The sequence below is a fragment of the Patella vulgata genome, chromosome 6 (assembly GCF_932274485.2).
Source record: "Patella vulgata chromosome 6, xgPatVulg1.2, whole genome shotgun sequence".
Classification (NCBI taxonomy): domain Eukaryota; kingdom Metazoa; phylum Mollusca; class Gastropoda; family Patellidae; genus Patella; species Patella vulgata.
The window spans coordinates 22,360,021-22,373,370 of record NC_065884.2 but is presented as its reverse complement, the minus strand read 5'-3'; the positions used below and the strand labels follow the sequence as shown (position 1 = coordinate 22,373,370).

Below are 13,350 nucleotides of genomic sequence, written 5' to 3'. Positions count from 1 at the left end.
CAATAAAAAGGCCTGATAAAAAGGAATATTTATCTGACAAATTTAGGTGGGGAAAAAAAGCATATAGAAATTGTTGTATGAGAAATGCAACCTGAAACCCAAAGTTATTTATACTTGAAAGCTGGACATTTTTGATGATGGAGATTGCTGTACTGGCTGGAATGTTTTAACACCTATAAATTATTATTGCCAAGAAATGATATCTTTAAAATCATTATTAAAAGGTTTTTGCGAGAGGAATACAAAGCTGAATGAAATCAATACAGACACAAACTAATTTATTTCAGGACTAACATATCATTCAATTTTATTTCAATAATTCACTTTTGTGTAGGGGTATTTAGCAGTGGGAGGAAACCATGGGACCCAGAGAAAACCCACATGTTGGACAGACGACCCTAGACCTTGTCAAATTCATGTGGGGAATCAAAACCATGCCACTTGACTCTATGACAGACCTTATGATCTAACGTGCATGCCTTAGAATATTCGGCCACTCAACCCTCCATAATTCTACTGAGTGCTGTACAGGTTTATGGGTTAAAAAATGACAGTCTGCTCAAAACAGGTTTATGAAATTCAATTACATCTACAATTTACTCTAGTCATGTGCTCTATATTTACAGTAAAACAAATTATCTTTATTATGCATTTGTAAAACATCAGTAATTTTGACATGCTTACCGTGGCGCTTATTCCTGCGAATTCCAAACACGAACACAAACAGTATTAGTAACATAAATTGGCAAACTTACTGTAATAAAATCCATTTTAGAGATTTCCTGGTATATTGGGTCATATTTTAATGTGTAAAGGTACTGAGGAAAATGACCCAATATACATCCAGGAAAACTAAAAATCCAATTCCTAATTTATGACATTCATTATCTTTAAAGTTCAGATAGACTGCAAAATTGGAACATGGTTATCAGAAATTCAATGAAAATCAAAAGGCTTCTGCACCTCATGACCTAAAACACTGTCTATAAATTTAAAGCCAATCGGATATTTACTTTAAACTCTATAACGTCAATAAGATATTTCTAAGAGATCAAGGGCCATAACTCTGGCAGTAACTATCAAAAATCGCTGAAAATCAATAGGTTTCTTCGTCTCATGACCTTATATACTGTATATAAATTTAAAGTTAATCGGATATTAACTTTAGCCTATAGAGCATCCCACAAGATTTTTCAAAGTAATCAAGGGCCATAACTCTGGCAGTAATTATCAGAAATCGCTGATAATCAAAAGGCTTCTTCGTCTCATGACCTTAAACACTGTGTATAAATTTAAAGACAATTGACGGGCGGGGGCGGCGACAATATACAACCACATATCAATGTGGGCATATCAAAATGAAACTTTTAGAATAACCCTTTAAAGAAGCATTATCATTTCAATTACAAATAATTTTTGTTTATATTATCTTTTGATCTACATGTACAACGCTACACTAACTTCCTTATTATCGAAAACCCAAGCACTACCATACTTATACTTAAAGACTCTATGCATGAATTTAGCGCTACAGAATCCCCTGAAAACACAATATTGTGAAAGTTGAGTCTCTAATATGGTTCAATTCCATTCAGTATTTACAAAGATATGGCAAGTTTAAAATTCCATCGATCTAGACTATGTTGCTCCCTATGTAACAAGATGACCACAAACTTTATTTGCTGTGAATCAAATTGACGGATCCTGTTTAAAATCTGATTATCTAGTGTGGTATTTAGATTTCTTAATTAAATGTTGATTAATCAGTACATATTAGCAAGGATTATGCCATGAGAAATTTTATATTCTATGAAAAATACAAATCATGCATCGTTGCTTTAAACTTGAATGTCACTGAACTCCTTAAAAATCATTACTAAACTGAGAATGTCTCTTTAAGCAAAATATTTAGAATTACCAAAATAAAAAGAGGATTAATTCAAAAATTCATCTGATAAAATAATCAATATATTTGGAAGTAGTAGTGGTAATAATACTGATCATTAGAAAAAGACAGCTTATGACAACAATGAGGGTAAAACTGATACCACAGCCATCCAAATAACACTGTAATGATTTTCTGCTGAAGGGAACTTGTAAGGAATAAATTTCGATAATTGGACTTGTTTTTCTTAGTAAGTTGTATTAGAAAATGTCAGGATAACCTAGCTTCATGCCTTTTACAAATTTATTCCATCACAAAACTGTGATGGTAGCATTAGACTAGAGAGTCATTTCGGGACTGACATGTTACAATTCAATTTTATTTTTTTATATTTAATATTTTTATGACATTGTTCATATTATAGATCTTATTTGGAGTAGCTGCAGGAAAGTAAATTTAAGAATAACTGTAATTTTGTTCTATATTCTGTGTTTATCACATTGTAAAAACACCTCAAACTACAAAACAACAAGGAAAACTGCATTTAGAATAAGTTAATTTTTTTTGCTATTATCAGAGAGAATCTATACCATGACTGAGAAACAATGGAATTAAAACTATGTAAATGCAAAATACATATATATTTGGAAATACACACTGTTTTATGGCCACACACATGTGTACACATGACCTTGTTTTTTGTCTCATTTGAAGGACTATACTCTGTTTCTTGCCTGGCAAGCCATCCCACAATACTGCTTAAGATAAAACAAAACAATCCAACTAATTAACTTGTTTAATAACATTTCTTGAGACTACTCCCTTTGTAGATATTTGTATATATTGAGAGAGAGAGAGAGAAATGGGGTTTAACGTCCACTCGACACAAACTAGGTCATTTCGGGACTAACATATGGTCAAATTTTATTTCAATAATTTGCTTGTGCATAGGGGTCTTTAGCAGTCAGAGAAAACCCACAACTTTGGGATCAAAACCATACTACTAGACCACTTAATCCCCCTTGATATCATAAAGAGTACAATAACGAAATATAAAAATTTATTGTCCCAATTTTTGAACAGATCCACACAGTATATTCCAAAATAAGGCTAATATAAAACATAGAATTGAGCTAATTTGTGCAAAAAGAGCTTTGAGCTCAGCAGCTGCACCAAACTAGAAGGGTCTTTAGCCGTGGGAGGAAACTGGGGCACCCAGAGAAAACCCACAATTCTGGGATCAAAACCACACCACCAGATCACTTAATCCCCTAGTAGTGGAACATGTATAATAAAGAGTATGGCAATGAAATGTAAACACTCATCGCAAATTGCACAAATTTTTGAAAGATCCACACAGTATATTCCAAAATAAGGCTATTATAAAACATCGAATTGAACTAATTTGCAGAAAATGACCTATGAGCTCAGCAGCTGTACCAAACTGAAGTTTTTTTTATATTTTAACAAGTATGTTCGTTTTGCAGATGACCTGAAAAGTATGCTTATGTCTAATCATCTGGTCCAGATGTACATGTATAAGAATTAAAAATATAAATAGCTACAGTGAACAATATCTGGTCTGAACAAAAAGCCATAATAATGATAATCTAGAAGAAAATGTCTCTGCCATATCAGGTTGACTGAATCAAAAATCAATAAAAAGCTCAGGGTAAAATAACAGACATAGGCCGCTTGTTTATATCTGTCAAATCCATGTAGATGCTTGACATACCTGTGTAATGACAGGCAAAAGTTTACTGTTCATGCCTGTTTTTAGTGAACATTGTTAATACCATATTTACAGAGGAATTATGTAAGAGCTAAACTTGCCTAAAAGTGCAGAACAGAGGGTCGGCAAAGGGCAAAAAAAACCCTCTGAGGTCCTGTGTACGCATTGATGTGCACATGAAAGAACCATTGACAATTGGAATTTGAAATAAGAGTATAAAGTCCCTCACATTACACTCTATCGCGTATGCCAGTCTTCATTTCGGATTTACCATAATGCCAAAGTTTGAGTCCACCAATTTTACCTTAGAATATATCATTCAAAGGCACCCTTTTAACAGATGTTGGAAGACATACCTACACATATCGCAAAGTGAAAACCGTCTTGTGGATCATTGCTACACTCCCCATCCCTGTTTGTTTTTTTCCCAGTCTGTCATAAGCAGGCTATGGTCCAGATACCGTGATACACAATCTCTACATGACAGACCACGCTCAGGTCGACCAAGGGCGACAACTCAAGCCCAGGATCGATTTATCCGTACCTTGGCCTTGAGAAATCGTGTCATCACAGCAAATCAGATCAGCGCTCGTCTTCAAACAGACACTGGTGTGAGAGTGAGTGGCCAGACGATTCGGAATCGACTGCATAGGGGTCACCTTCGCGCCCGACGTCCTCGCGTGATCCCTTGTTTGAGAGATCATCACATTCAGGCAAGACGTCGTTGGTGTAGGGATCGTCAACACTGGGATAATCGACGCTGGAGCAATGTGATGTTTTCAGATGAGTCAAGGTTCACTGTTGATGTTTTGGACAGACGTAGGAGGGTGTGGCGTAGTCGAAACGAGCGCTTCCAAGACGTTAACGTCATCAGACATGATCGATTTGGGGGTGGTTCTGTTATGGTGTGGGGAGGCATCACTGTTGCTGGAAGAACGGCTTTACATGTTGTTGCAGGGCGTGTTACCAGCCAGTACTACCGGGACAACATCTTGGCAGTCCATGTTGTGCCGTTCGCACGACGTCATGGCCGCCGTTTCATCTTCCAGGATGACAACGCAAGATGTCACAGGGCCAGGATCGTTACAGGTTACCTCCAACAACAGAACATCACCACATTACCTTGGCCAGCACTGAGTCCCGACCTCTCCCCCATCGAGCATGTCTGGGACATGCTTGGACAGAGGTTACGTCAACGTCAACAACGTCCTGCCAATGTCCAAGAACTTGCTGCTGCGTTGCAACAGGAATGGGACAATCTGGACCAAAATGACCTTAGACGTCTCATTAGGAGTATGCCACGTCGGATCAATGCTTGTTTGGCAAACAGAGGAGGATTTACCCGTTACTGACTTGGTTGTGATGCTGTGGTAACTTTGCTGTTTGACCCCGGGTATCATTTTACCCTTATAATGGTCAGTCTGTGCCTTACTTAGTCTAACGATCATTTGGAATAAATCGATAAATGTGAACTTCATTTCATTTTGTCATTTGTTTCTTCGTCAGTTTCATTAGGTGACTTTAATAACACTTAAAAATCAAATATCCCCTACTTTTTTTGAATAGTATATGATACATGTAAGTTACCTTACTTGTAGAATTATTGATAAAGGACTGTCGATAAAATTTCAACACTTGTATTGAAATGAATAACGTGTGAAACTAGGAGGGTGGGTTGAACCACTGTTGGCAGAAAATGATAAATTAAATTCTAGTAAAATCCATCTTTTTTAACATTTTCTTACCCAGCTGGTTATTCGTTTGGATTCAAGTGTTGAAATCTTGCGAAGGTCAGTAACAATAAGTACATGAACGACCTGCCAACTTTAGTAAATCCTCAAACAAATTTAAACATGTCTTTTAGAAAACACTTTTAGTGGACAGCCAACATCTTCCTAACACAGGTTAGGTGACGTACATGTACTAGCGTGACAAACTTGGCAACTTCTTTCAGCACATAAATTTTGCAATGCAAAATAGCCAAAAAAGTGAGAGACACAGAGAAATGGGGTTTAACATCATCTAAACCAGGGTTGTCATTTAAACATGCGGCCCACAGGCCAGATTCGGTCCACCAAGTGAACAAATTTCGACAAACTGACGTGTTGATAATTCTTAGAAACTAGCATTTTAGTGAAACTCTGACTTCTGTACTGTATGTCATAGATATCTAAGTTCGTATGTAATACAAGAGAACATTGTGTTCAATATTATATCTTGGCAATTTTGAAACCAGTCTAAAAAACTACCTGTGTCAAGGACGTTTGGCAGTTGGCTTTGTTTTTAGAATTTAGTAAAGTTCAAAGACGTTTGAATTTTTGTATATCGCCAGCACACTTGATGTAAAACTTTAGTTTGTGTGGCCCCAGAATCAAAACACTACCGTATGTCATCTTTGGCTAGCACCATATAACAATAATATCTTTATTTCAACAGTTTGCTAGCATGTCGGAGTCTCTAGCAGGAGGTTACAAACCGAAGAACCAAAAGAATTACGTAAACAAGAATTGGCAAATGAAACTACACCTTGTGTACAAGTGAACGATCGAAACCCCGAACCCATGATCGTCTTATTTTTCATGGAAGTATACTAATTCAATGTGTTGACATTGTAAAAATGATCTTTCTGATACCTGTCTAACCTGTACAGGTATATCACAGGTATGTACTATATTGTGACAGTTTTCTGATAATTCAGTCACATTTTACACAAATTCAGTCAGGTATCAGCCCATAGTGGCCTTCCTGACACCTAATCTATACACCTAAATGACCACCATCAAACATTATCCAAACCTCATCTGTGATAGTTTTATATCGTGAGAAAATTTGACATAATCCATAGAAAAAGAGTTCAGTGACAAAACACTTCTAGTGATTTCATAATTTGATCACAAAATAACCAAGCTCTTGGTCAATATATTATTATCTACTTACTCTACAGTAGTCTATAATAATAATATTAGCGGTATACACTTCAATAATACTCGGTCTCTACACTTCATTCATACAATATTACTCTATAATACATCATAAAGAATAGAGGAAAAAAAAATATCTTTCATGACCCATATTACAACACATGTATACAATGTATTATATAGTTGATGGCATGCCCATATATATGAGGGAGTGTACATGTAGGTAAAGCGGTAGATACCCTATATTTATTCTGGCAATAAATTGTTGACACTACATCAATACTGGTTCAAAAGAGTTTTTAGCACTTTGTCACATACAAACTATAGCCTCTCCTTATCTTTTATAATCCATTCATCAGTCTACCACTTCTTTTCATCATCATGGGAAGATAGATGACCTCCAAATTTGCCTCTTATTTTACAAGAACCCAAGTGGATTTAAATATCTATAGGTGGCTTGAGTTAAACTATCAATATATTATGTGAAAATGTCATGGAACCATATACAGCTTTATTTTACACACAAGAAGCAGTACCAACATTCATGCAAAGAAGTAATTAAATAAATCTCTAAATTTGGCGTTAATTACTATTAGCTACCGGTACCTTATTACCAGGGAAGATATACAGTAACACTTAGGTGGGGAAAACAAATAACTAGTGAAATCTTAAGAGAAAAATTGGAGAGAAATATTTCTCAACATTAAATATATCTCAACTCTCAACCAAATCTCGATTAGAGTATAATGAAATGTATTTCCACATCTTTCATCCCAACTATAAAACCTGTTTTCCTTGAAATGGAAGAAAAGTCATACATTACAGTTAACTAGGTTGTCAACATGTAATTTTGACAGTTTCTTTCATGTCCTCGGACACAAGTCTACTCATTATGATATTTAATACTTTAGCTTTCCCAAAATAAGACCAACCCAGCCTGCACTTGAGAAAGAGAAATAATGTTATGGATTTAAACCAGTAATTAATTAATGATTGATGTGTTATTAACTGATAAGTAATTAAAATTATGAAAATATTAATTAATGAGATACATGTACATGTATAGCTAGATTTGACAACTTATATTACTGCACTATGATTTCATGCTCTACAATTAGGACCTGGCACTAATGACCTTTTCGGAATCAAAACAAATAAGCATGTGGTTCTATGGTGAGTTAGTGTATTATAACCCAATCCAATGAGATCTGTTGTCAAAATTTTGTATTTTGATTAGATCACACACTTTTTCCAAGATGGTGGCCAAAAATACAATTTTTTCGGAATTTAACCTCTAAAACATATAAAGCGTGGCTTGTGATACCTCTTTTTTTTATGTTTTTGGACTCACTATTCACGAAAAAGACACTTCCACAACAACTGAACGATGTCTTGTAAACATATGGTTGAAAAACAATAATTTGTTGTCTGAAAGAAACCTACGTCGTAAAGGCAACTTCTAGGAGAAGTGCAGTGTTTGCAAGTTACAGTGGCACCAGATAGAAAGAAGAAGCCAGATGTAAAATACAGAATGCAGAACTTAACAATGACAAACTAAACATATGCAACAGGAAATGGGATCAAGTCTGATGTCAGCAATGATATTGATGTACTGTTGCTTTCTGTATTTTATCTTTGCAACTGCCGTAATTAACATTGCTGTGTTCTTTTAAACTTAAAGATACATTATGGGAGATAAGATAAAGAGATGGCAGTTCTCGCTATAATTATAATAGTTAAAAACTAGATAGTGTAAAGGTAATTTGCTGAAAATTTCAGTCAAATTGATCCACTATGAACCGAGAAAGAAGCGGGTGAAATTTTTGCATAGTCTCGGTCATCATTACTAAAATCATTTATATAAACAGCATAGTCTCGATTATCCACTTTTTCTGATTTAATTATCAACGGCCGTTAGCCGCATATAGGAATCTAATCCAGCCAACATCGAAGGCTAGCCTTGACATCGAGAGTTTATTATGGTCTGGATAAGTTAATTAATGTCTAATTGATAATTTAGATAACTGGTCACATCGGATTTTGTTACAATGTCAGGCACAAATCCAGGCTTTGTCAGGCACAATAACTCTGGGTCTGTCATTTTTTCAGCCACTGATTTGTCTTTTTTACAGTCTTAAACCATGTCCAGTACAAAGTTAAAGATGCCAGGTACATTTTGTCAGGTACAACTAAAACCGTTATTCCCAGGCCTGCAAGACGGAAGGTGCAAATTCATAATCTTGTGATGGCAAGAACCTTATTCCAAGCTTTTTAAACAGTTTAAATATGGATAGAATGATAACACTGCAAAATCTCTTAGATATATTACCCCCCCCCCCCACCCCCTACGCCCAATGAAAAATCCCACAAAGTTTTTAATTTCTATCAAGATCTCTAACCTATAAATTGAGAACAACTGATGCCCAAAATATACAATCCCCCTAAGGTTCCATTTATTAGTCCAGAGGTAAATGATATCAGTTGTTAGAGAAATTTTATATGCATACCATAGCCTGATTCCTGCACAACAGCCATATTTACATTTAATTTACCTTATATATAAAGCTTGATTCGAGGAATAATAAAAATGTTTTTTAAAATGGCAAGCTTTGTACATGTGTACCATGAAAATCTGTGTTCAATGAACTACACATATTTATGTATCAACTGACAATATTCAGAATTTTGAAAGAGAAAACTTTTACAACAAACAAATTAACCCTTAACGGTATACATATCTAGTCAGCCATTGTGGAACATTTCCAGTAAAACAACATGATCATCAGGTACCATTAACTTAAGAGTGCAACTAATCCTACTTGGAATTCAACAGGATTTATACTTGTTTTTCTTGAAATTCTGAGAACAAGTAGTCTAGATAATCGTTTCATAGAGTACATCTCAAAAGAGTCAACTCAACAAAGAGCTGACTTTACCAGGTCAAAAGTTTGGATAAAGAAAACTACTTTGTAGACAGAGTAAATACCTAGCAGACAATGTCAGTTTCATCTTTAAACCAAAAATTCAATATTGAGTTTCAACACTATATGAGGAGATAGAGACAGCATTCACAAGTAGTTTTTTTTTTTTACTAATGTCACATAACCTGAGGCTTTTTAACCATAATAAGTCAACTTAACAAGCTTAACTGATCATGTCATTACGTTAGCATGGCTAGTCTGGCTGTTGTACTCCACAATCAAGTCAAAAACGTTTGGGTTTAATAACTAGCTACAGAATGCTTATTACACCCTGTTAATATCATAACTAGAAATGTTCACAATTAGTCAAGTATAAATATGTGTGTGGAATATAATTACAGGTTTTATTGAGGCCACATAGTATGATTTATTCCCACGGAGTAAAAAAAAACCAAAATATCTTTCAACATACATTATGCAAGAGCTAAATCTGCCAATTGCAGTTTTTTTCTTTAGGCCTGAAATCTTATCTAAATTATTTATTAAATATTAATTAACTTATCCAGACCATAATCAACTCTCGATAGCATCGCTAGCCTGCAATATTTATTGGATTAGAACCTAGTCTGCTGCTTTTGATTAAATCAAAAAATGGATAATCGAGTCTATGTATTTTTATCGTACCGACTATCAGGGGCGGATCCAGGATATTTCGAAAGGCGTACTTTGAGTGCGAAGCCCGAATCATGAGCGCCGCAGGTGTGAAATTTGCTAAGATAAGACTTCATAATGCGATTTCCTGGCATCTGATCTCCAAATATTAAACAAAACTCCCACCCTATTTTCAGTGTTTTTTGTCTGCAAAATCATCAGGAACAGATCGGTAGTCTACTGCCTGAAAAATTTCTGAAAAAAGTCAGACTGAAGGAAAGGCATGTGGTTTGAAGGAGGTAGTGATTTATGAAAGAAGGTTGAAAATTCTTTTCCAAAGATGAGCGTGTTTTTTTTAGAACTTTAGATGACAGGTAAAGTTGTGTGAGGTAATGTATATCCATGATCGGTCAAATTTGGTTAGGTACCATTTAGCCTACGTATTTAAGTCACATATATAGAATATTTAATCCACTCCAAATAGTAAGAGAATAACGAATATAAAATCCCCTGTAAATATTTGGGTATATCCTGTTGGATAATTTAGTCATACTTAGAGTTTAGAGCCCCACCCATCTATAGACCGGCGATAATCTTTTGGGTCACATAAGTTTTGGGGCCTGCAGGCTGGTTGCGGGACCAAGATTAAAAATAAGTATGGCCAGAAATTGGGAGTCATCATTTTTTTTATTTGTCATTGATGAACTAGAAATTATTTTTTTAATGGGTTTGTTGTCCTCCGTCAGTCCATTTCTCTTTGTTTACATAGCGTTCATCCGGGCACTTCCGTAATTCTTTCCCGGTTGAAACATGCCTTACATGGTAGCTGTTCTACTCTTCGCAAATAAATCCACGAGAGATGACTGCAACTTTTGTTTTTACACCTTGCCGCGGAATTAGGGGGGGGCGTGCGCCGGGTGCGTCCCCCCTTGGATCCGCGCCTGACTATTAGTAATGATGATCGAGGCTAGTTTTTAACTATTATAGTGAGAACTACCAGCTCTTTACCTAATCTCCCATAATGTATCTTTAATTTAAAGATATAAAGCATGACTGCTGAGAAAAGTGTAAGAATAGCACAATTCTATTCCAATTACAAATCATTTGTTGATTCTGTAATATATAATTGTTTTTAAAAAAGCTTTAAAACACATATATAGTGAATCAAATATGTTAATTTTGTGAGGAAGACCATTTAGGGACAGGGCTCTTATTACAGTCATGTTTGTCAGTTTCAAGTGACTAGCAGTGTAATTGATCAACTCAAGAAATTACCTGTCAGTCAATATGTATGTTATGAAATTAGAATTTTAAAGAATTCAACCATAAAATACAAAAGACACAGTTAAATTTATACATGTAGTTTTTGGTGTCTAAAACCACTTAAAAATGTTCTCAAAATTGAGAAAATTCTAAAAATTGTATTTCTCTTCGGAATAAATATTTTGACAATCCAAAGTACTGTAGTACTTTTCCGCAGAAATCCAAATTTTCAGTTTCATGTGGTTTACTTAAATTGCAGGGGAACAGAAAACAATTCCTACCCTGAAGCTCAATATATGTTCAGTATATCACACTGTCTAAATTATCTTTGTTCAGGATTGTTGACTTTTAAAAGTTAAATCATCTGTTTAAATTTCATGTGTAATATAGTATAATATAATGTCCTTATCATGTCTATACACATGCGCATTCAAAATTCAAGACCTATGTCGCCTATGATTTATCCATTGGTTCACATTTCTTATAAATACGGCTAAAGTTTTGAAAATATTTGACAGTATCCATTTGTTTATTTGGTGCAATGTCTATTTTCTGTGTCTTGTCCGCAGGTTTATCTTGTAGATTTTTGTTTTACGTGTAGTGCGGTCCTCCTGCACTTACTATTATAATAAAAGACTGTATCAATTAAAATGAAGTTAATCCTATCCATTCCACATACATTAAAAAACCCACAGATGGTAAATCCATTATGCTGTTTTCATGCAATATAATAGTCAATATTCTGGTGAGGTATCAGCCTCCAGTCAACCTACCCCCAACCAAAATTACTGTTTGATTCATTACAATTAATTACAATGGCCAAAATTTATGGACCAACAAATATCAAAATATATCTTACAACAAAACATTAAAGGCTCAATACCATTCTTGTTGTAACTGAATAATATGTCCCAATCTTTATTCTGGTCAACAAATTATACTATTTTACAATATTTCAATTAATTGATGATACAAATTTCATCTTAACACACCTAATTTAAAAAATTGGAAAAATTCAACTAAATGATTTGAAAAGCCTGACGTAAAGCTTTTCAAATGTGGCTTGGATTTAAAAATATTTTTGAACCCTCTGGACAAGTAAAATAGGATTTAATGGATAATTTACACAACAGGTAAGACACTTACACATCTAGTACTTAGAATAAGGCTATTTTTTAATTTCTGGAGCTGTCAAGCCAGCAAGAGTGTTATTGTCCCTTTAATTTTTCTTTGATAAAAATTACATTACAATTGACTATCAATCATTGAATCATTTTGCACATGGTAATGGTAAAAAGTCATGACAATAAGTCAAAATATTAATAATATAAGAATAAAGAAGTCAAAGAGATTATCAATGACTTATAATTAATATTTTCATGACTTCTTATTATTAATATTTTCATATCTTATTAATTATTAATATTTCCATTAATCAATCAATGTTTCTTTTTAGAAATACAAACAGAACTTAGAAGCATGACTTCATTAATATTTTTCTTTTTAGAACTGATTTAATCTGCAAACGTGACATGTGAAGCGAAACCAACCAAAACATTTTCTATTTTTACAGCATCATGACTGGGTGTCAAGCTCAGAAGCCATGTCACAAGCACAGTATTTCGTAGTCGTAGATTACTTTTTGAAACCAGACATTCTGTAGGACACTCCGAATGTTACAAAAAACTATATTAAATGCAATTTTGGAATTATAATGACATGCTACTTACGTGTCTGGGTTGAATTTTTATGAATATGTCTATTCAAACAATAGTTCAATTAAGTACATTATTCTGTCAATTATTTCAGGCAGTCGATTTCTTTGTAGATCAAATGTGTACGTTATCAAGTTTAGACTGGAGACAAGGACCGCCCTCTCTCTCGATGTACACGAAGAATGATTAACCAGACATAATACATAGGCTATAAGACTATTACATTTTGAAACTGGAAGATCGCGAAATCCAATGCCCCTGC

The 13,350-nt window shown here is 34.5% G+C and overlaps 1 protein-coding gene across 2 annotated transcripts in view; it reads right to left on the bottom strand.

The window, feature by feature from the left end:
• LOC126823213 (uncharacterized) overlaps nucleotides 1-13,260 on the bottom strand; it is a 35,784-nt gene extending 22,524 nt beyond the window's left edge. For both annotated transcript variants that reach the window (XM_050551869.2, XM_050551871.2), the window contains exon 1: nucleotides 13,104-13,260. The gene's annotated coding sequence lies outside the window, so the exon portion shown is untranslated. The remainder of the gene's footprint in view (nucleotides 1-13,103) is intronic.
• Between the last annotated feature and the right edge of the window lie 90 nt (nucleotides 13,261-13,350).